The sequence below is a fragment of the Chinchilla lanigera genome, unplaced genomic scaffold (genome assembly GCF_000276665.1).
Source record: "Chinchilla lanigera isolate Chin_1 unplaced genomic scaffold, ChiLan1.0 scaffold00028, whole genome shotgun sequence".
Classification (NCBI taxonomy): domain Eukaryota; kingdom Metazoa; phylum Chordata; class Mammalia; order Rodentia; family Chinchillidae; genus Chinchilla; species Chinchilla lanigera.
Window position 1 is genome coordinate 22,490,452 of NW_004955429.1, and position 20,770 is coordinate 22,511,221.

General features: G+C 48.5%; 1 long non-coding RNA gene across 1 annotated transcript; it reads left to right on the forward strand.

Moving 5' to 3' along the window:
• Positions 1 to 64: 64 nt before the first annotated feature.
• LOC106148778 lies at positions 65 to 3,990 on the forward strand. The gene is made up of 3 exons (XR_001234471.1): positions 65 to 879; positions 1,374 to 2,214; positions 3,730 to 3,990. It is a non-coding gene; the product is annotated as an uncharacterized LOC106148778 (long non-coding RNA).
• Positions 3,991 to 20,770: the final 16,780 nt, after the last annotated feature.

Consider the following 20,770-nt stretch of genomic DNA (forward strand, 5'->3'; position numbering starts at 1 on the left):
AGGTGGTGCTACGTCCACAGCAGTCACTACGGGCCACAGGACGGCCCGGGCCAGCAGGGTCAGAGCTGGGCTGCCGGGCCCGCCCTGCTTCCCGGCTCTGTGCGCCCGGCGCGGCCCGCAGGAGGCGGTTACAGACCCCTGGCCCGGCCTGGAGAACGTGCGCTCCTGGAGGTGGACTCGCCACCGCCGCGCGACCTGGACCCGCTCACGTCCTGGGCCTGGCTCACAGCCTCGGGTGTCACTGGCGGCCCCGGCCGGGCGCGGTGGCCGTGCCCATTCTCTCTCTCTCGGAGTTCTCCGGCTCCCCCTCCTTCTCCCGCCCGCCGCAGGCAGGAAGTGGAAATCCATGGGGTCCTCCCCCTGGTCTCCAGACACGTGGCACTGCCGCCCCGAGGCCCCAGGGAAGCCCCAGAAGCCCTGCGCACCCTCCAGGGCCCAGCCCCCAGGTCTGCGCTCAGATCCCGGGCCTCTCACTCTCCACTGGGCAGCCCCCGGCTACGCAGCGCCTCACAGGAGCCAGGCGCCCACGGGAGGACAGCCGGGTGCTGAGAAAGAGGCCGTGCGGGCGGAGGAAGGCAGGACGCCCGCAGGGCTGAGCTCTCTGAGTCCTGAGCCGGCGCCACTCCCTGGGAAATAGCAGCGCCAGGCCTCACCGGCTGGACCCCGGGCCACCGTGTGGGCGGGTACTGTGACAGCAGCGGGGTTTCCCCTTGGGTGCAGAAGGTCATCAGGGGCCGCGGAAGCTATCTGTGATTGGACCCATACACTCTACCTCAGCCCCGGGGAGGAGTTTTCACGTACAGGCTGACACTTCAGCTTCCCAGGGCCCCAGGAGCCGGGTGCTGGAGCTGTTTCCCAGATGTGGAAACAGATGAGCTGGTTAGGATGGGAATTTTCTTTCCAACCCACTGTAGTTTAGTTTCTTTTTATAGTCTCACCATTAGCCCACAGCTGGGGGAGGAGGGGTCCATGCAGCTCTCTGAGGGGAGACATGAGAGACACTGGCCCAGCCGTGGTAGAGCAGAAGAGGTCAGCTGGGGCACTCCGGCCTCTGGAGCCCTGCCCTGCTTGCAGCACCCCCGGGCTTGGATCCCGCCTTGCCTGCGTTGGGGCCAGCAGCAAGGGGAGCGTCACTCTCCCAGACCTGCCAGCCCTGCCCTGGGAGATGGAGAATTTCATCTGTCCAGGCCGAGCTTCCCTTGTTTATTTCACCAGTCCAGGGAGGGCTGATGAGGGTCAGTGTTATTCAAGGTTTTGTTTTCCAAAGGCTGGAGGCAAAGGTAGTGTGCTAGACGGGAACGCAGAGGCCTCGGCACACCTGCCAGGAACAATAAACACGCGGGCTGTTCTAATTGTATTTTCCTTTCTCTCAGCGCTCCCAAACTCACTGCACCAAGCAAATGGAGAAGCAATCTGCTGCTAACCAACTCGGCCCCTCTGCCCACACACATTCCCTGCTTGCTCAGGACAGAAGGGAAGAATGAAAACGACACCAGAATTAGTGCCCTGAGTTCAGGAAATCCCAGCCCCCAGAGCCGGCAGGCTAAGACGGGTCCCTGCGTGAATGCCAGCTGTCGGGGCGTGTGTGCCACAGTATGCGCCCCCGTCCAGATGGGCGCTGTGTGCTCTCAGCGTTGGAATGGCAAGAAGGGCACCAGCTCGAGCTGTTTAATTTTGCTCTTGCTTCCCGATGGGCCTCAGCTTCGATGACCAGTATAAAGTTACTTGCCCAAGAAGCCAGGAAAACATTTCGTGTCAAGAAGGAGCGGGGTGGATGGAGCTGGCCCGAGTTTTGACAGAGAACAAGTTTCCACTTACGGCTGGGCTTGCCTGCCCCTGCTCTCACAGAATGGATCCCAGCTGTGCAGCCGCTGGCGGGCTCAGACAGCGCCCCCTCCGCAGTGCTGGCGCATGCCGGAAGCGGGCACTGAGAACAGGTGGGCTGTGGCCAGAGGAGAAAACCTGACCGCTCACGCGGCCCAGACAGCTCAGCCCAGTCCACAGAAGTTTACAGGGCTCCTCAAAATGAAGCGCATCAGGAAAGAGAGCGACCCAGAAAGCAAACATCCAGCCAAAAGGAAAGAACCCATGAAACCGTTAGACGGTGCTCGAGAACTGCCTGGGCTTTGGGCTTCAGAGAAGTTGTCTGCGTCATTAAGTCCTCAGTCCTCTTGGCCAGAACCTGAACCAAGAGTCTCAGAGTTCTAAGATGAGGTGAGTCTGAGTTCCAGTCCAGTGCAGGCCTTGAGGTAGCATTGCCCTTTCCCTGGGTCTCAGCTTCCTGGGAAGTTGGAGTGGGTGGCCTCTGAGAGCCCTGCTTAGAGAGATCGTTCTAAGACTACCCAAATTTGGATGTGATCTTTGGGCCAGCAGGCAGCTTTCTAGATATGTCCGTTAAAGATACTAACTTTCTCGTGGGTAGTACCCAATTTGCTCTTTCCCTGGAAATGAAAGATTTGGACACTAACGGATACGACATTTGTGTGGGCGGTACGTAGATAAACAAATATGTGTGCCAGACAGATGGAACTCTGGTTGGATCACTTTTAAGCAATGCCTTATAATCACTCAGCAGAAACTACCAAACACTCACATCTACGGTTTACAGAAATTTCTAAGCAATGCCCGGCGATAGTTGTTATTACAAATATTTGCAAACTTGAATCTCTTGGAGAGCTGTCAGTTGCTCAGTGGCTTAGTGTGAAGTTCTAGGAGTTTCTCCCTGAATACACAGGCCTGGGCCTCTCCAGATCCCCTTCCCTGAGCACGAGAGGCAAGAAGCTTCCGGCCTGGTTACCCTACCCCCAGGTTAGCGAGGGTCATCCCAGCAGTCAAACCCCCCTTCCTCTGGTGCTGGTTTGAAACAGGGGTGGGCTTGGGGATTATAACCAGGGTTCTCTCTGACCTTTAGGAGAACCAAGGATCCTTCCTGCTCTGCTCCGTTAAAAGCCATCTATGTGTTCTTTGATGCCTGACCTCAGCTGTCCGTGGAGGAGTTCAGAATTCCATTAAATAATTTCCTAAGCATAGCTTTGCGATGCAGAATGTTGTTACAATCATTTATTCATTCAGTTTTTCCAACCCATTTAACAAATACCTAAATGCCCGTCTGCCGCCGGTCTACAATGGCACTGTACTAATGAGCAGAGCTAAGTTCCTCCCCATGGAATTCCCAGTCTGACAGGGGGAGGTACTGCTAACTGAGTGGGTTGCCAGTCACTAACCAACTCCAGAGGAAGTGGGGAGACACTGGCTTGTTATCTGGCTGAGATTAAAAACAGAATCCATTCCTCAGAGGTGGGATTTGGAGCTGCAGTCGGGAAGCAGCCAGCTGAGTTAGTACATGAAGTCATCTGCAGTGAAATGCTCATTGAGGGCAGGGCTCCAGGGACTGGGTTGGGTCGGCCAGGGATGGTATATACAGCACGGAGGATTTAAGGACTACAGATGAGGTGAACGGTTATAAAGGGACTGGAGCATGTACCTGAGAGGTAAAGAAAGTCCAACCACTAACTTTCCCCTTGGAGACACAGACTGAAACCCTGGAGCTTAACTCTCAAGGGACAGCGTCCCCCAAGACAGTTGGGAAAGGCCTGTGCGGGTCGCAGTCTCGTAACTCCAGGGCAGCAACGGGGAAGACTCACTGGCGGTGACTCAGCAGCCACGATGCGACCAAGTCCCTGCAGGGAGACCTAGCTCTCCGATCTTTTTGTTTCTGTCCATTTCCAGAGTCTGCTTCTTGACAGTTCTCACGGATTCTGTGAGCTCCCTCACACATTCCCGGGGACATCCTCTTCTGTGTAAAAGAACCAAAGTCTGTTTCGTAAAAGGATCTCTCGTGCACCAACCCTCATCCTCACATGTGGAAGGAGCAGGAATTCGCCTGGTCAGAAAGAATTGATCCATCTAGCCATAGTTTACATACCTTGTGAATCACCTTAAATGTGCTCCAGAAGAAAGCAGTGTAAATAAATTAAGAAGAGCAAATCATTCGACGTGCACTTGCTTCCTGCTTTCAGGCACAGAGAACTGCAGAGGGTCTCAGGCAGCTGGGAGGCTGGTGCGGCTGGGTGGATGATGATGACCAGGACCCGGTCTTGTAGAAAGATAGAACACAGTCCCCAACAATGCAAGGTCCCATGAGAACAATGTGTCACCGGTAGTGCTGTAGTCTGAGTGTTTGTCTCGCTTCAGTACTCGTGTTGGAGTTCTAACTCTGAGTGTGGCCGCATTGGAAGGCGAGGCCCTTAGGAAGTGCTGTCCTTTGGGTCTCGAGTGTCCCCCAAGTTCATGTACATGTTAAGGGGCAGTCCCTAGGATCTGGAGCCTTGAGGAGGTGGGGCCTCGCCTGCAGGCCTCGGGGAGCCGTCCACAAGAGGACTGCAAGACTCCCGCAAGCTAGACTTCTCTACCTTGCTGCTTGCCCATAAGGTGAGGGGTTTTGTTCCAGCGGTTTTGTTCCAGTGGTTCTGGGCCATCCAATCATGGTTATACAGAGACTTACATTTTTCTCCCAGTTCCCACGTAGACACCCTTTTCACGCCCTATAGTGCATGATATTTGGGAGGAGGTAACACTGGTATATATTTATCCACTAAAAGGCACATGGTACTAGAACTTGCACCCACAGAAGCTGTGACCTAATTGAACAGGAGTCTTGGAGAGAAGTTGCCCATAAAAGCTGCCCTTGATGGGAGCCACCAAAGCGGAGAGCCGAAAGAAAACTCTTGCTTTTGTGAGTTGATTATCTTAGGTATTTGTTACAGAAAGGAAAGCTGACTGACACAGGAGAGAGTAGTACCCTCGGAGGAGACCCTGGAGAGCTTGCTCATGCCTCCCACTGCATAAGACACCACGCAAAGATGGCAACCGGCTGTGACACAGGGCATGGGCCCTCGCCAGACCCTGAACCAGGCACTTAACCAGGGCTTCCAGGCTCCGGAGCTGTGAGGAATTGATTTCTGTTGTTTACAAGCTGCCCGGGCTACGGTAGTATAATGGCCCAGACTCTTGCAGGTAGTTATGACAACAAATGAGGCAGGGTTTCTAAAGCCGGGAAGTGCTGGAGGCCGGGTGAAGATGACATCATAGATGAGGAAATGAGATGCTCAGGGACTGCCTAATGATCTCCTACCTGCCGGGTGGCTGCTGCCAATGCAGGACGGGCGTTACTGACACCGAAGTCCCCCCAATGGTGCATGCAGTTGCCGTGGGATGTGTTCGCTTCAGTCAGCCCTTGGTTTCTGAGATCCCACCGAGGGCTGCACGTCTGTGTTAATGCAGAAGAACAAAAGACAGGGATTCGGAAGGAGCACAAAGTCTTCCCGCCCTGGCAAGCCACGCAGAGCCCAGGCTTGGACACTTTCAGCCCACAGTACAGCTCACTTCACAGCCCTGTCTTGTGCCTGTCCTGGCCCAGGCAGACCCAGAGGGTGAAGTGGGAGACTGAGTCACACACCCTGCAGCTCTGTCAGCAGCAGCAGGGGATGTGGCCCCCTGAGGTGGGTGGGTGATCTGGGCGGTCACTGCAGAATGCCTGACAGACCCAGAGCCCAAGGGCAGATAACCCAACCTGCTAAACCAACCCCAGTGAAACGTCTCCCTTGTCCTGTAGAGGCTCCCACCCGACAGCGTGCCGGCTCCCACCCAGCCCTGCAGCCCTCTTGTCCCGGACAGAACCCTCACCCTCGCCGTGACCACTTCAAGTCCCCCGGGGGCGGGGCTGTGCTTGGAACCTGACCCCTCAGCATTTTCCCTTCAAAGCTTAAGGTGGTGGCTTTGGTTTATATGTGACCCTTCCATTAAGACAATTTGAACATTTTTTTCAGTGACTTTTTCATCTTTGTAATTAGAGGTGAGGAGGAGAATTTCATCCCAGTGTGGTGTAGCTGTCTTTCCACTCCAGGGGCAAGGTTCTTGGTGCCTCCTGCGAAAACAAACCACATCTGCTTGGGTTTGTTTTGCTGGCTGCCTGGGCATGGCCTCCTGCTTGCCTGGGCATCCTGGGGGAGCCCATGTCCACCCAGAGCCCCCCTCAGGAAAGAAAGGGTTGTGCAAAAGTGTTTTCCAGCTCAACGCAAAACTCTCCTTTTCAGCGGCCCACAGCAGAAGGGCTTTTCCAGAAGTTCCCAAAAGCTCACAGGTTTTACTTTGTTTTTAAACAATTACCAAGGAAAAGAAAAATAAATCAACCTGAGTGAAAGCAGAGCTCCTGCTCCCTGACACGCACCAACCACTGCAAAGCCGCTGCGCACCTGCTGGGCCGGAGCCGCGAGAGATGGCAGGCGGGGCATCAGACTGGTGATTTTCCACCCCTGTTCCTCACCGAATAAACTTTCTCATGAATTAAGGTCTTGAAATTAAATATATAGATCCCAATGGGGTCTACTAGTCAGAGAGTTACACCACTACTGGGTTTCAGCAAGCCCCACTGAGGCCGATCAACACCAACCCTGGGCTGTTAGTATGATCCAGCCCCGTAAATGGCAGGGGACTGCCTGCACCCCCTGAGCTCGTAACTCTGCTCCCCAGTCATGTTTAACAATCATGGCTTATAGTCCAGGGACAACGTGGGAAGGGACTCATTAAAAGCTCTCCAAAGACTTCTTTATTAATCTGTGATTGTAAAATTTCACGGTGTGTGTGTGTGTGTGTGTGTGTGTGTGTGTGTGTGTGTTTATTTAAAGTCTGAAGATTCCCTAACTTTCCAGCAATGAATTTTTCTTCTAAGTCTTACCTGGAAAGTCACTCGTCAAAAAAAATAATCTTACAAAATATATAGGATACTAACTGGAGAAACACTGAAATGTTAGCTTTGTGCTGATGATGGTCAAGTACTGATTGGCCCAGAAGAGCATGGCCGGGGACAGGAGGACTCAGCCTGTCCTCCAAGACAGTAAGTCCTGGGCCCAGCGTGAGACTGGGTCTGCTGAGGACAAAGTGCACTGGCCAAACCTGATGCCACATTGGACCAAGCCCACTGAGCCAGGGCCTGAGGCCCCCGGAAGGCCTCTGGTGGGAGACCAGGACAGAGAGCTGCACGAGGGTCGAGGCGGTGACCCTCTACGTCTGTCTGTCCTGCACCCTGCCATAACCACGCTGCTCACCCCAGCCTGGAGCTGATTAGTAGGACATGAGGAAGTCACCATGCAGCCACCTCATCAGCCGGTGGGGCGGGAAAGGGACACATGAAAGTCTCCATTTTCGCCATGTGAAGGCTGTACTTAAGCAAAATGAGGGGAGTGCACACACTGTGTGTGTGTGTGTGTGTGTGTGTGTGTGTGTGTGTGTTCACCTTCTTTGAAATGCAACCAGGGAGAACCAAACTGTAGCCTTTTGTGGGCAAACAAAAGGCCTGCAGCTGCCTCTGTGCTCCTCCCCAACAATTAGGAGAGCCGCTGTGTTTCTCCCAAGAGCAGGAGCTGCAGTTGTGCTCCTCATGCCTGCGATTTTTACCTCACATAAGAGCCCCTGGAGGGGGCCAGGGCCTGCTCACACGAGGGTCAGGAAGATGGAGCCCTTGCTCCCTCACTCCGCTCTGAGCCTGGCACCCACACACTGCCACCTTCTGTCTGAGACCCAGTGGCCAGATCCAGAGAGAGCAGGTGGCCCCGGGCCCCTGGCACCATCCGGGTCTATGAGACCAGAACCCTCATCACCATGCCAGCCACTTGGAGTCACCCCTTTCCCTCTAGCATGGAGTTCACACCTAATTTTGAGTGAACATAGGTGTCTCCGTACTTGTAGCCGGGCTTCCCCAGCCTTCTATCGTTAATCGTCACAGTGGTCCCAGGAAAATGGTGAGCCATGTGCTCGTGGCCGTGGCCGTCTCCACCCGTCCCCTCCGCAGCACCAGCTGCCACTTCGCCTGTTGTGACGTCAGGGGGCCCCAGACGCCGCAGCTGCTCCGAAGCCTGGTTTTAAGTACTTTCTCGGAAACCTGGGTCAGCAGTCTCCGTCTGGAATGCCGTTCGGAAAATGCTTGACATTTCTATAGCAGGGCATTTGCTCACTTCGGAAAAAGTTATGAAGAGAAAATAAGGACCCAGCTCCTGTGCCAGTTCCAACGGGCCGCTCCCCTACCAGGGGCAGCTCTGGCCTCACTCTCTGCCTCAGTCTGTCACTGCACTTCTCTGCTGCAACTTTTTCAAAATAGCAACACGCAGCCGTGGCTAGCAACCACATCTCTGACAGCTCCAGACTCTGCCCCTAAAGGGAATCTCCGTTTTGGACTCTTAAATACTTTGCTTTACTTTCTTTATAATAACTCAACTGCACAGAGCAGGAAAACTTTTTTTACAGTCTCACTCAAGGCAATTACGATCGTGCGACGCGATCCACGCTGTTCTGTTACTCGCAGGAAGAGCTTAAAGAACGAAAACCAGGTTTTTGGCACATGGAGCACCAGGCAGGGAATTTCTGGAAAGCGAGGGACTCCGTCTTCAGGGCCTCCTTCCCACCCACGACGGCCGTTCGGCCCCTCAGGCCCTGACCTTGGATCCTGGTTAATCGTCGTTTGTGTACTGCTTCTGGGGGACGGGGTCATCGGGCGTTTAGGAGAATAGATGGACAGAGACCACCCAGTAAAACCAGAGAACCGTGAGGGAAGCACGCAGAGCTGCAGGAGCCGCTCCCCGGGGGCTGTGACAGGGCCTCCGTCGCTCTGGACTCCCACGGGGTACCTCGTCCTCCTGTATCCATGGGCCTCCGCGGGGAAAGACCTCAGAGTGGAGCCCACAGGTAGTTGGAAAACCGACTTTTCTGCACCACTCTGCAGCTGGTCCCGGAAGCCGTCCAAGCCACAGGGCTCCTTGCTGCCTGTGTGCGAGTTTTAAGCCCTGCATTGCTTTCCCCCTGGAGGGAGGGGGAGCCCCTATAGCCCCGAAAAAGTCAGGAAGTGGCTCAGTGGTAGCGTGCTTGACTAGCATGTGTGAGGCCTTGGGCTCCATCCCAGGAAAGGAAGGGAGGAAAGAGAACAGAGGGGAAGGAAGAGGAAGTGGAGAGAGAAGAGCTGGACATACAGTGACCTGCTGATTTGTCCCCCAGAATCCAGCTTAGCTTTTCCAGAATTTAAGTGCTGAAAGATTATCAATAGACAATATGGATTAACCTAAAATGCCTTCATTTGGCATCTGACCTGGGCTATAGAGTAGCCTGGAGGAGAACGCTCAAATCCAGCTAGTTTGTGATCCACAGCCAGAGCACAGCGGGTCAGTGTCGAGGAACTTGGCCTCTTCACTTTGCCACGGCTCACGCTGTATCACATAATACTGCCAGCATTTCCACATACAAATACAGCGACCCTCCCAACAAAGTTTTCTCCTGTCACAGCCACAGGCTCGGGTGCAAGGGTCAGGATCTCATTTCCAAGAGCAGGTCTGGTCCAACTGGGTAGGTTTCTTCAAGCCTGGCTCCTCTTGTGCTGAAGACCTGTGAACCAGAGAGATAATGGTGTGGCCCTCACACTCAACCCGCATGGTCATCCCGGGCAAGGACGACTCCAGTTAACGTCCTCTGTTCCAAGGAGGCGGAGAGCAGACCTTAGGGTTAAGCAGCCAGTGATTGGTCTGTGCCAGTGTGGAAATCCAGCCAATCACATATCTCCAGTTCTCTGATGGAGCAAAGTCCCACCCTCCGTACCTCCAGACTGGGTCCTTTATAAGGAATGACCAGTTTACGACGAGGAGCCTTCTGGGACTGCTTTCCCACCAAGAATGTCAAGGTCCCAGAGCCTCCTTCCATTTTGTATTGAAGTTGTCTTTTCAGTCAGAGCTGATATAATTCCTTTCCTAATTTTGTGGATTTTGTATTTGCTCATCAATGGTCATTCCATCAGACAAAAGTCACATTTCATTTTGGGTCAGATCTTTCTCCACTTTTGGTAACTGGAAAGGCTACAGTACCCTTAAAATTCTTAAAAGTCTATTAGGTAGCTGAGAAAGTCTATAGGGCATGTCTTAAGACTCTTAGGTATACCCTTAACTCTTTCAGAAATCTTAAAGAAAGTCATACAGCTATCCACATGATGGCTTCACCCTGCGACCCTGCTGTACAGATTTGATCTTTGTCCTGAAGCCATTTCTTTTTTTATTTTAAAGAAAAAAGAACAAAAACAAAATAACAAAAATGAAACAACACAGAAACTATAAAAACGATGCAGAATTTCAAAACAAGATGATGGGAATTCATCAGTGGTTGTTGTATTACTTATTGTTATCTTTAAAGTAGTTGCTCACATTACCAGATATAGTTATGCAAGATTGATCAATTAAACATTAACTATTCCTTTCAATAAACCAATAGAAATTAATAGTACAATTATCTTAGCTACCTTGTGTGTGTGTGTGTGTGTGTGTGTGTGTGTGTAGTTCCTTTCCTTCTTTCTTTTCTCCTTTCCATCATCCTAGTTGTTCTTTCCTATTGAACAGTTTCTTTCTCTTTCACAATATCTATTATACTTTTCAGTTTTATTTACTCTTTCAGGTTCTTAAACTAGGGAGACAATACAGTGTCTACATCTGTGGGTTTGATTATTTCACTTATGAGTATGGTCTCTAGTTGCATCCATTTATATACAAAAGCCTCTAGTTGATCTTTCTTCATAGCTGAGTAATACTCCACTGTATAAAAATACCACATTTTTCTTACCCACTCCTCAGTTAGTGTGCATTTGGGTTGTTTCCGAGATTTTGCTGTGACAAATTGTGCTGCTGTAAACATGGGTGCACATGTATCGCTGTGGTATGTTTTTAATTCTTCTGGGAAAATACCCAGAAGGAGAATGGTTGGGTTAAATGGAAACTCTAAGCCTCATTTTTTGAGGAATCTCCAGACTAATTTCCAAAGTGACTGCACCGGTCTACATTGCCACCAACAGTGGAGAAGGGCTCCTTTGTCCCCACAGCCCTGCCAGCATTTGTTATTGGTTGATTTCTTGATGGTAGCCCTTCTTACTGGAGTGAGATGAAATCTCAGTGTTGTTTAATTTGCATCTCTGAAATGACCAATGATGTTGAACATTTTTTCATGTATTTACTTGCCATTTGTGTTTCTTCATCTGAGAAGTGTGTATTCATCTCAGATGCCCATTTTTGGATTGGGTCTTTGAATTTGGGGGATCTGAGTTTTTTAGTTGTTTGTATGTTATTGATATAAGTCATTTGTCTGAGGGACAGTTAGCTGAAATGCTTTCCCACTTTATGGGCTGTCTTTTAATTCTATTGGTGATTTCTTTTGAAGTGCAAAAGCTTTTTAATAGGATGAGATCCCAGTTATAGGTTCTTTGAAGTGTTTCCCGTGCAGTTTGGGTTTTGTTCATGAAGACTGTACCTATGTCTTCAAAATTTTGACCTACTTTCTCTTCCAGTAGACTTAGTGTTTATGCTTTGATATTTAAATCTTTGATCCACTTTGACTTTAGTTTAGTGCATGGTGATAGACATGGGTCTAGTTTTAGTCTTTGGCATGTAGACAGCCAATTTTTCCAGCACCATTTAGTAAAGAGGCTCTCTTTCTTCCAGTGAACATGTTTGACCCCTTTGTCAAAGATAAGGTGGCTGAGTGTGTTTGCAGTTGTGTCCACATCTTCTAATCTGTTCCACTGATCCTCAGGTCTTTTTTTTTTTTAACCAGTACCATGCTGATTTTATCACAGTAGCTTTGTAGTATAATTCCAAGTCAGGGATTGTGATGCCTCCTGATTTGTCTTTGTTGCCCAGGATTGCCTTAGCTATTCTAGGTCTCTTCTGGTTCCAAATGTATTTTAGGAGTATTTTCTCTAGTTCTGTGAGGTATGCTAATGGTATTTTGATTGGGATTGCATTCAATCTGTATAATAATTTTGGAAGTATGGCCATTTTCACCATGTTGGTTCTTCGTATCCATGAACAAGTGATATCTTCCCATTTTCTGATATTCTCTTCAATTTCCTGTTTCAGAGTACTGTAATTTTCAATACATAAATCTTTTACTTACTTTGTTAGATTGATTCTTAAGTATTTCATTTTTGGATGCTATTGTGAAGGATGTAGTTTTCCTAATTTCTCTCTCGATGTTTGTTGTTTGTGTACAAGAGTGCTATTGCTTTTTGAGTATTGACTTTGTATCCAGACACACAAGTGAATTTGGCTGTTAACTCTCGGAGTCTTTTGTAGAGTTTTGGGCATCTTCTATGTAGAGTATCATGTCATCTGTGAATAATGATAATTTAAGTTCTTCCTTTCCTATTCTTCTTCCTTTTATTTCTCTCTCTTGTTTAATTGCTCTGGCTAATGTTTCCAGAACTGTGTTGAAAAGGAGTGGTGACAGTAGACAGCATTGTCTTGTTTCTGATTTTAGAGTGAAAGCTTTCAGTTTTTGTCCACTTAGTATGATGTTGGCTGTCGATTTGTCATAAATGGCTTTTATCAGGTTGAGATGAAGACCATCTATTCCAATTTTCTGTAGGGTTTTTATCACGAAAGAGTGCTGACTTTATCAAAAGCTTTTTCTACATCTATTGAGATGATCATGTGATTTTTGTCTCTGGCTCTGTTGATATGGTATATTATATTTATTGATTTGCATATGTTGAACCATCACTGCATTCCTGGGATAAATCTCACCTGGTCATGGTGAGTAATCTTCCTGATGACTTGTTGAATTCTGTTTGCTAATATTTTACTGAAATTTTTCCATGGATTTTCACTAGGGAGATTGACCTGTACTTCTCTTTTTCAGTTGTATCTTTCTCTGGTTGGTATGAGGATAATACTTGCCTCCAGGAAAGAGTTAGTTAGGGAGTATTGCTTCCCTTTCAATTTCATTAAAGAGTTTGAAAAGTATTGACCCTAATCATCTCTCAATTTTTTACAGAATTCAGCAGTAAATGCATCAGGACCTGGGTTTTCCTTTGTTAGTAAGTTTTTAATTACATTTTCAATCTCATTAGCTGATATTGACTTGTTGAGAATTTTTATATGTTCTTGATTTAGCTTTGGCAATTCATATGTTTCTAGGAATGTGTCCATTTCTTTTGTGTTTTCTACCCTGTGAGAGTAAAGATTTTCCAAGTAGGTATTGATGATCTTCTGAATTTCCACAGGATCTGTAGTGATTTTACCCTTATAATTGCTCAATGCATGAACTTGAGTCTTTTCTGTCCTTTATTTTTTGATAAGGTTAGCTAAGGGTTTTTCAAGTTTATTTATTTTTCAAAGAACCAACTCTTTGATTTATTAATTCTCTGTATCTTTTTCTTACTTTCTATTGTGTTAATTTCTGCTCTGATCTTTATAATTTCCTCCCTTCTATGGGCTTTGTGTTTGTCTTGCGCTTCTTTTTCTAGAAGCTTCATGTGTAACATTAGATCATTTCTTTGTGCTTGTTCTGTTTTCCTGAGGTGATAATTCACTGCTATAAATTTCCATCTTAGGACTGCTTTCATTGCATTCCATAGGTTCTGGTATGTTGTGTCTGCATTCTCATTTACTTGTAGATATTGTTTAATTCCTTCCTTCATTTTATCTGTGACCCATTGGTTGTTTATGAGGGTATTATTTAAGTTTCATGTGTGTCTTGGTTACTTTTTTCTCGTTGCTGGGACAAAATACCTGATGCCCAAAATTAAGCAAGGAAAGGTTTATTTCGCTTACAGTTTGTGGAGGTTTCAGTCCGTACTTGGCAGATTACAAGGCAGACTGGCACATGGCAGAGAGCTACAGCGAATGGCGACAGAACACAGCAAAGCAACAAGCACACACACACCAGGGGGGAATGGGGGAGGAATGACCTCAAGCACCCTTTTCCTCTCCCTTACATAGGCAAACTATCCACCCCAGGGTGGGTGCAGCTCTCACACCCATAATCAAACTCTAAAAGCCTGCCCCATGGCTGCATGAGGCTTTGGGGGGACACACAGACATAAACCATAACAATGTTTTTATGGAGTTTTTGCAATTTCTTTTGCCATTAATTTCTAATTTCATTGTACTATGGTCACATAGTATCATGGGATAATTTCAATTCCTTTGCATTTAGTTGAGCATGTTCTGCAGGCTAGTATATGGTCTATTTTAGAGAACATTCATGTGCAGCTGAAAAGAATGTGTATTCTGGTGATGTTCAGTGGAACAGTCTAAAAACATCTATTAAATCCATTAGTTTAATCCAAATGTGTTTCTTATATACAACATATTGTTGGATCTTGTTTCTTGATCCACTCTGCCAGGTTTGGTTCAGTTCTGTTATTTCTTTGCTGATTTTCTGTCTAGTTGATCTGTCTCTTTGTGACAATGTAGTATTGAGGTCTCCCATTGCAATTGTTATTGCTTAATTGATTTTTCATGTCTATAAGTAATTGTCTTATATAGCTGAGTGCTCCTGTACTTGGTGCATATATATTTATGATTGTTATCTCTTCCTCTTGAACTTTCCCCCTAACAACTATGTAGTGACCATCTTTATCCCTTTTGATCATTCTTTGTTTGAAGTTGACATTGTCTACAAAGAGAAGAGCTGCTCCTGCTTTTTTCTGGGTTCCGGTTGTTTGGAAGATTGTTTTCCATCCTTTGATTTTCAGTCTATGAATTTCCTTTTGTGCTAAATGTGTTTCTTGCATACAGCATATTGTCGGGTCTTGTTTCTTGATCCACTCTGCCAGTCTGTTTCTTTTGATTTCTTTTGAACTGAGGCCATTTACATTGATGGTTATAACTGATATGTATTGGCTTATCTTAGACATGGAATTTTCCTGCTGTTGGCTCCCTACTTTCTCCCTTGTTTAATTTCTTGCTCTGCCTGGTGGTTTCTTTCTGTTCTGTTGTTGTTCTTGGAATTGTGGTAATTTTTATCTCTGTCTAGAGTATCTTTTAGTATTCTTTGTAGCATTGGTTTGGTGTTCATAAATCTCTTCAATTGTTCCTTGTTATGGAAGTATCTTATGTCTCCATTAATTTTGAATAATAGTTTTGTAGGGTACATCAATCTGGGATGGAATTTATTTTCTTTCAGGACTTGAAATACTTTACTCCAAGCTCTTTTTGACTTTAGGATTTGTGTTGAGAAGTCCACCATGATTATGATGGGCTTTCCTTTATAGCTGATCTGTTTCTGTTCTCCAACAGCTTTTAATATTCTATTCTGTGCTGAATTTCTAGAATCTTGATTACCATATGTCTTGGTGTAGTTTTATTTTGGTCAGGAATATTTGGAGTTCTAAATGCTCATTTAGTTGTATGTCAAATTCTTTATCCACACTTGGGAAGTTTTCTACCATTATTTCTGTGAAGAGTTTTATTTTATGTCATTTGTGCTGTCTCCAGCTTTCTCACTGATCCAAATCAATCTTATATTATTCTTTGCTTCATCCTGTAACTGTTGGATTGATTTTTCATGGTCTCTTGCTAATTTTAAAATATTTTTCTTTTCATTATCAGTATCTATAATTCTGTCTTCAAAATCTGAAATTCTATCCTCTCCTTTGCATATACTTTGCATATACTTTCCATGGAGGCTTTAATCTCTTGGATTTCTATTTGGATCTGTTTCTCATGGATTCCATTTCTTTCCTATGCTGGGCATTGTTTATTTCCATAATTTTTCTAAGCTCATCTATTCTTTTATCTGTGTCTTCTCTAATATCTTTGATTCTAAGCATCATTCCTTTCTGTACCTGAGAGATTATTCTCTCCATAGCCTCTTCCACTTGTTTTTTCATTTCTGCTGCTATCATTTGAGAAAGTTCCAGTGTTTGATTTCCAATTTCATCTATCGCCTTCAGTTCTGGGCTTGTCTTGGGTGGGCTGGGGGTCTGGGGTTGCGTTTTGCTTCTGCGTCTTCTCATTTTCTATTTTCTCTCTTTTGTTTTGTTTTCTATGTTAATACTTGTCAGTTTTTTATGCTATATAGCTTTATCACTAGTATTTAGGTTTCCTTAGAGGATGCCCTGAAACCATTTCTGGCTGTGATCCCCCAATTCCATCACTGGGGATGGAACCCAGTGCCTTCACCGTGAGCTGCAGCCCCAGCTCTTTGTACTTCATATTTTGAGACAGGGCTCAAACTTGTGATCCTCCTGCCTTTAGCCTCCCAGTGTGCTGAGATTATAGATGGGCACCACCAAACTGCTGACTGTGACACTTTTGCTGAGAGTTGGAATGAGGAAGAAGTTTACTGTCACATCCAGAGTCCTAACTCTTTTCCTCTCAGCTCTGTGCCCCTCTCCTCTCTTACCTGAGTTCCTCTCTCCTTCCAGCCTCTCACAGGTAGAAACCGGTGGTACCTTACGTCTCCTGCCTGGGGGCCTCCTCAACCAGACCCATGCATTCACTGGGTACCTTGCTAGTCCCCATGTTACCACACGGGACAAGGTGGCCAACATTCCAGTGCAGCCTCCTGTAGCGTTTTCCTTCCTGTCTTCCAAGCTCGGGTCAACAGCATCTTTGGGGTCCTTCTAGCTTTGATTATTGATCTTCTTGTGGGCCCCCAGCTTTGGCCCAATGCTTCATCCCAAAGCTAAGGCCATGTGTGAGGATTTTGTTACAGCTGCAACCTACCTCCAAGTTCCACGTTCTGTTCTATTTACCTAAGGCTGCAAAGCTTCGTGTTGAAAATTCCCAAATGTAGTGATCTAACGCAACAATCATTTCTATTGTTTTGCAATTTTCTGGATCAGAGGCTTGGACAGAGCTCAACTGGGTGATATGATATTGCTCCTCCACTGAAGCCACTTGGTTCTATGATTTAGATAAAAATGTCTTCCAGTGACACCCCCGTGTGTTGGCGGCAGGGCTTTTGGAAGGTGACTGGGTGATCCTGGGGAAGCCACATGCGTTAGTGCATCTACCCAGTGATGTGCTCATAGCTGAATGTGCAGCTAGCAGGGGAGGCCTGGCTGGAGGAGTGGGCCACAGGGGAAGTGACCGGGAAGGCTATGTCCTTCTTGCTGGCCCCTTCCACTCCGGCTCTCTTGCTTTTTCTCTGCTTCCAGAGGAGAGATGAACAGCTCTTCTCTGTCATGTCTTTCTACCATACTGTTTCCGCCTGGAACCAGCAGATCACAGGCTGAAACTCTGAAACTGTGAGCCAACTTAAACCTCTCTTTAAGTTGCCTGTGTCCGGTACTTTGTCCCAGCCAGTGTGACCAATCCACCTGGTGCTATACAGATGGCAGCTGGGCTGACCTCTAGGGTCCTACTTGGCTTCATCCACTGACTGGGCACTCTGGTGAGTTATCAGTCAGCTTTCCAGTTGCTGGGGCCAAACACCCACAACTTGGAGGAGGAGGAGCTGATCCGGTGGCTTCAAGGTAGAGATGTCCTAGTGGAGGGACACGGAGGAGCAAAACCATTCTGTTCAGGTAGCCAGGAAGCAGCGTAGGAAGGTGCCAGGGAGGAAGGGGCCAAGGACCAGAAATAACTTCAAGTTCACACTGCCACGACCCACCCAGACACACCCAGAAGTGTGCACCACCAGTCTCGGACTGGATCCCAAATCTAACCAGGTTGATTGAAGACATGGTTCTGCACCTCTGCCGCCCACCCGGCACTCCATAGCCGCCGCTTACAGGGGCTGGAAGGTGCCCCTGGGCCCTCCCCCTACAAGAGCCTGGACCCACCCTCTGATTTCATCACTTTCTTCTGAACAGTTTCTGTCAGAGTGAAGTCCAGCCTTCAGGCCCACCACAGTTTGGTCCTGACACACCTCCCAGCTGGATTCTTTCCCTGCCTCCACACCCGTGGTCCTGATGGGCCCTGTGCTGTCCCGATAGGCATTTAAACTCACTGTCCCACCTCTGACACACACACACACACACACACACACACACACACACACACATTCTCAATTCTTCCACGATAGTGGGATGAAGCTGTAATGTCATTTCACCTGTGAGGGCTTCCAGGATCTTTTCTCTCTCTTGAGCTTTTACCAGAGTCAATATCCCTCCTGCTGACCTCACACGCCACTGTCCAAAGAAGCTTTGACTCCCTCCATGTACACGCATCCTCTTCTCTAGCTAGAGTAGGAGCTGCCATGGGCGAGGCTGGGTCGCAGGTTTGGGGTCTCTGTCATGGCCTCAAGTGGCCACACACCTGGAGTGAGTCTAGCCAGCCACTGACCAAAGTGTAAAGGAGGCAGGAGTTCTCCCGGCCACATTCCTCTGGCTCTTGCTGACCTCCATGGTGAGCTTGGCCCCCGTCCACACGCTCGGCTCTCACTCAGACATTTGTCGGCCTGAGTCTGCCTTCTGAGAATCCCTGTCTGCATCAGCTTCTGAGGGCCGGGGGCCCACGCCGTGGGCTCCATGGGATGGGAAAGATGCCCTGCTTGCTTGGACTTTTCTTCACACTCACATTTTACCCAACACCTGGGAACAAGGCTCAGCCTAGGAATGAAAACTGCTTGGCTCTGCTTCTGCAGCCTAGAGGGAAACACGAGGTGGCCTCTCCCCAGCCCCCACAGGGCCCCTCACTGTCCCAGCCCGCAGGCTCTGCTGGGACATCCGATGGTGGCAGCACCAGAAAAGCATCAAGAATATCAGAGTCAATCTGGAAACTTCGACCAAACTCAGCTTTTCACGAGGCTGAAGGCCTGACGCTGAGCAGAGCTGACACCCTGGGAGGTTCTATTTAATGAGTTATTGGCAAGGGTTATTTCTGAAATTAATTCTCAATCACTTCTAATTACTTTTAACTGGCAATTATTAATTCACAAGACTTGGGGAAGCGCTTGGGTTAGGGGATGGTCCCTCAGCTGGCCTTGGGACCCACACGGCGGGGCGAGGGGGCCTGGACCAACGATGGTCCATGACATCTGGCAAGGGACGCAGCAGGGACCCTGGTGGGGCCCAGGCCCAGGCAGACAGCTCCAGTGCCCACCTGTGTTCCAACACCGCAAGCAGAAGTGGAGAGGGGGAGATTCCGGCCGCAGCAGGCCATACTCAGCACCAAACCCCAGGCTTCCCTCAGGCCAGCCTTCACCCTCCGTCTCCCTAACAATTCAGCCTCAGTTAGTCCCATAAACCTGAAAAGCTGGCAAAGTAGGGGGCAAGGGGCAATGACCTTGGAAATGGGTTTCCACATAGCCCTAGGGACAAGGTGGGGCAAGGACAGCTATCAAGGCTGGAGGCAATTTTCCAAATGGTGTTAGAGGTCAAGGGACATAATGTGAGTGTCCAAAATGTGGTCTCTGCTTCCTTGGAAATAGGCTCAAGGAAAACTTTCCCAGGAGTTCTGAGGAGGTCACCCTGACTCAGGTCACCCTTCTGCGGGTGGTTGGTCCCTGGAAGGTGTCTGCTGTGGACCTGTCCCCAACATTCGTAGCAGCACATGAGACTGACTGCAGGAGACTGACTTACATAGGCGTGAACCGGTTCACCCTGACACGAACTGGAATCAGCCCAAGAAAGACCTCCTGGTACTTTGGCGCCTCTGGACTCTCAGACCTTTGGGAGCTGTGGGAGGCCCCTAAGTGCCTATTTCCGAGGGACAGAGGCCCTCGGTGTTTGCCTGGTCCATGGCCTTACGTTGCGCCATCTTCCTGCGTCCTTCCCACGTCAGCGTGCCGGGGAAGCTTCCAACTCAAGGCCTGGGTGCTGATGTACTGCCTTTTGTTGACTCGTTTTAAAATATCAGATATTGGTTAATAAATTTTTCTTTATTTGTATCCCATGATGATTTATAGCTTTAAAATGGGGCACAACCATGGGAGGACTAAAGAGAAATTCAGGTTGGCATCAAACTCAGGTCGCCTGGGGTCCAGTTCTAGCTGCTTCTTCCTGGCCAGGTGACCCTGTACAGTATGTCCCTGCTTGAGTGCTCATTTCCAGATCCGCAAACTGAGGGCTGGGCTCAGTCCTCTTAGGTCCTGTCCACGCTCGGGCCCAGCAGTACTTGACACTCTGCCCTGGCTTCAGCGCTGGGCCCCGTCTGGGGGACACATGAACTGCATGCTCGGTTTCCAAGCTACGGCTGGTGAGGTCTGAGGCCCAGGCAGCAGTTAGCCCGGAGCTTACTCTGGCAGAAAGGAGAGCAAGGAGATGCTCAGTGTCGTGGAGAGATGGCATCTGGCTGGGAGTTGCTGGTTTTAAACCAGAGATGGTGAGCCCACAAGGTCTGGAGCTGAGCACAGCCCAACAGCTGCAGAGACTGGCATGCACAGAGTTGAATCTTTAACAGACATGGGGTGGACAAATACCAAAGGGTAGACGCAGGGATTGGGAACCAAAATTAGGGTGCTTGGGCCTAGCACCCATCTCTGGATACCTAGCTCTGGGTACCTATTTGTAAGAGCAAACTGGCCATTTGGAGCAGAGATACGAAGCCCAGCCTGACATCACCCAGCAGCGCCTCAGTCACGGTGTGCTCCGGGCTTCGGCATTGCGTGCAGGGGAGAGGGTCTGCCCCCAGCCCTGGGACTCATTCCCTCTCCCTGCAAATGGTCTTCATGGCTTTTGTTCTCACATTTCCAGCTCGAATCTCGCGTTTTATGCCTCTGAGCTGGTGTTTATTGATACTGAACAATGCTCCAGCCATCGTGCAGAACATCTGCGCAGCAGCTGCTGGGCCCAGCCAAGATTTTTGTGATAGTTTCGGGATGACTCGCTCGAACAGGACATACAATGCCGAGAGGGCCGTGTTCTGTGAGTCAAGAGCCTTCGGGATAATGCGAAATTTCAGGGTTTTAAGGCTGTTGCTGGGTGTGGCTCCAGGAGGGCAGTTTTGCTTGTAAAAGGATCAACTGGAAACATTTCGAAATGTCAGAAAAAAGAACTTTGCATAGATTCACCCTCCCT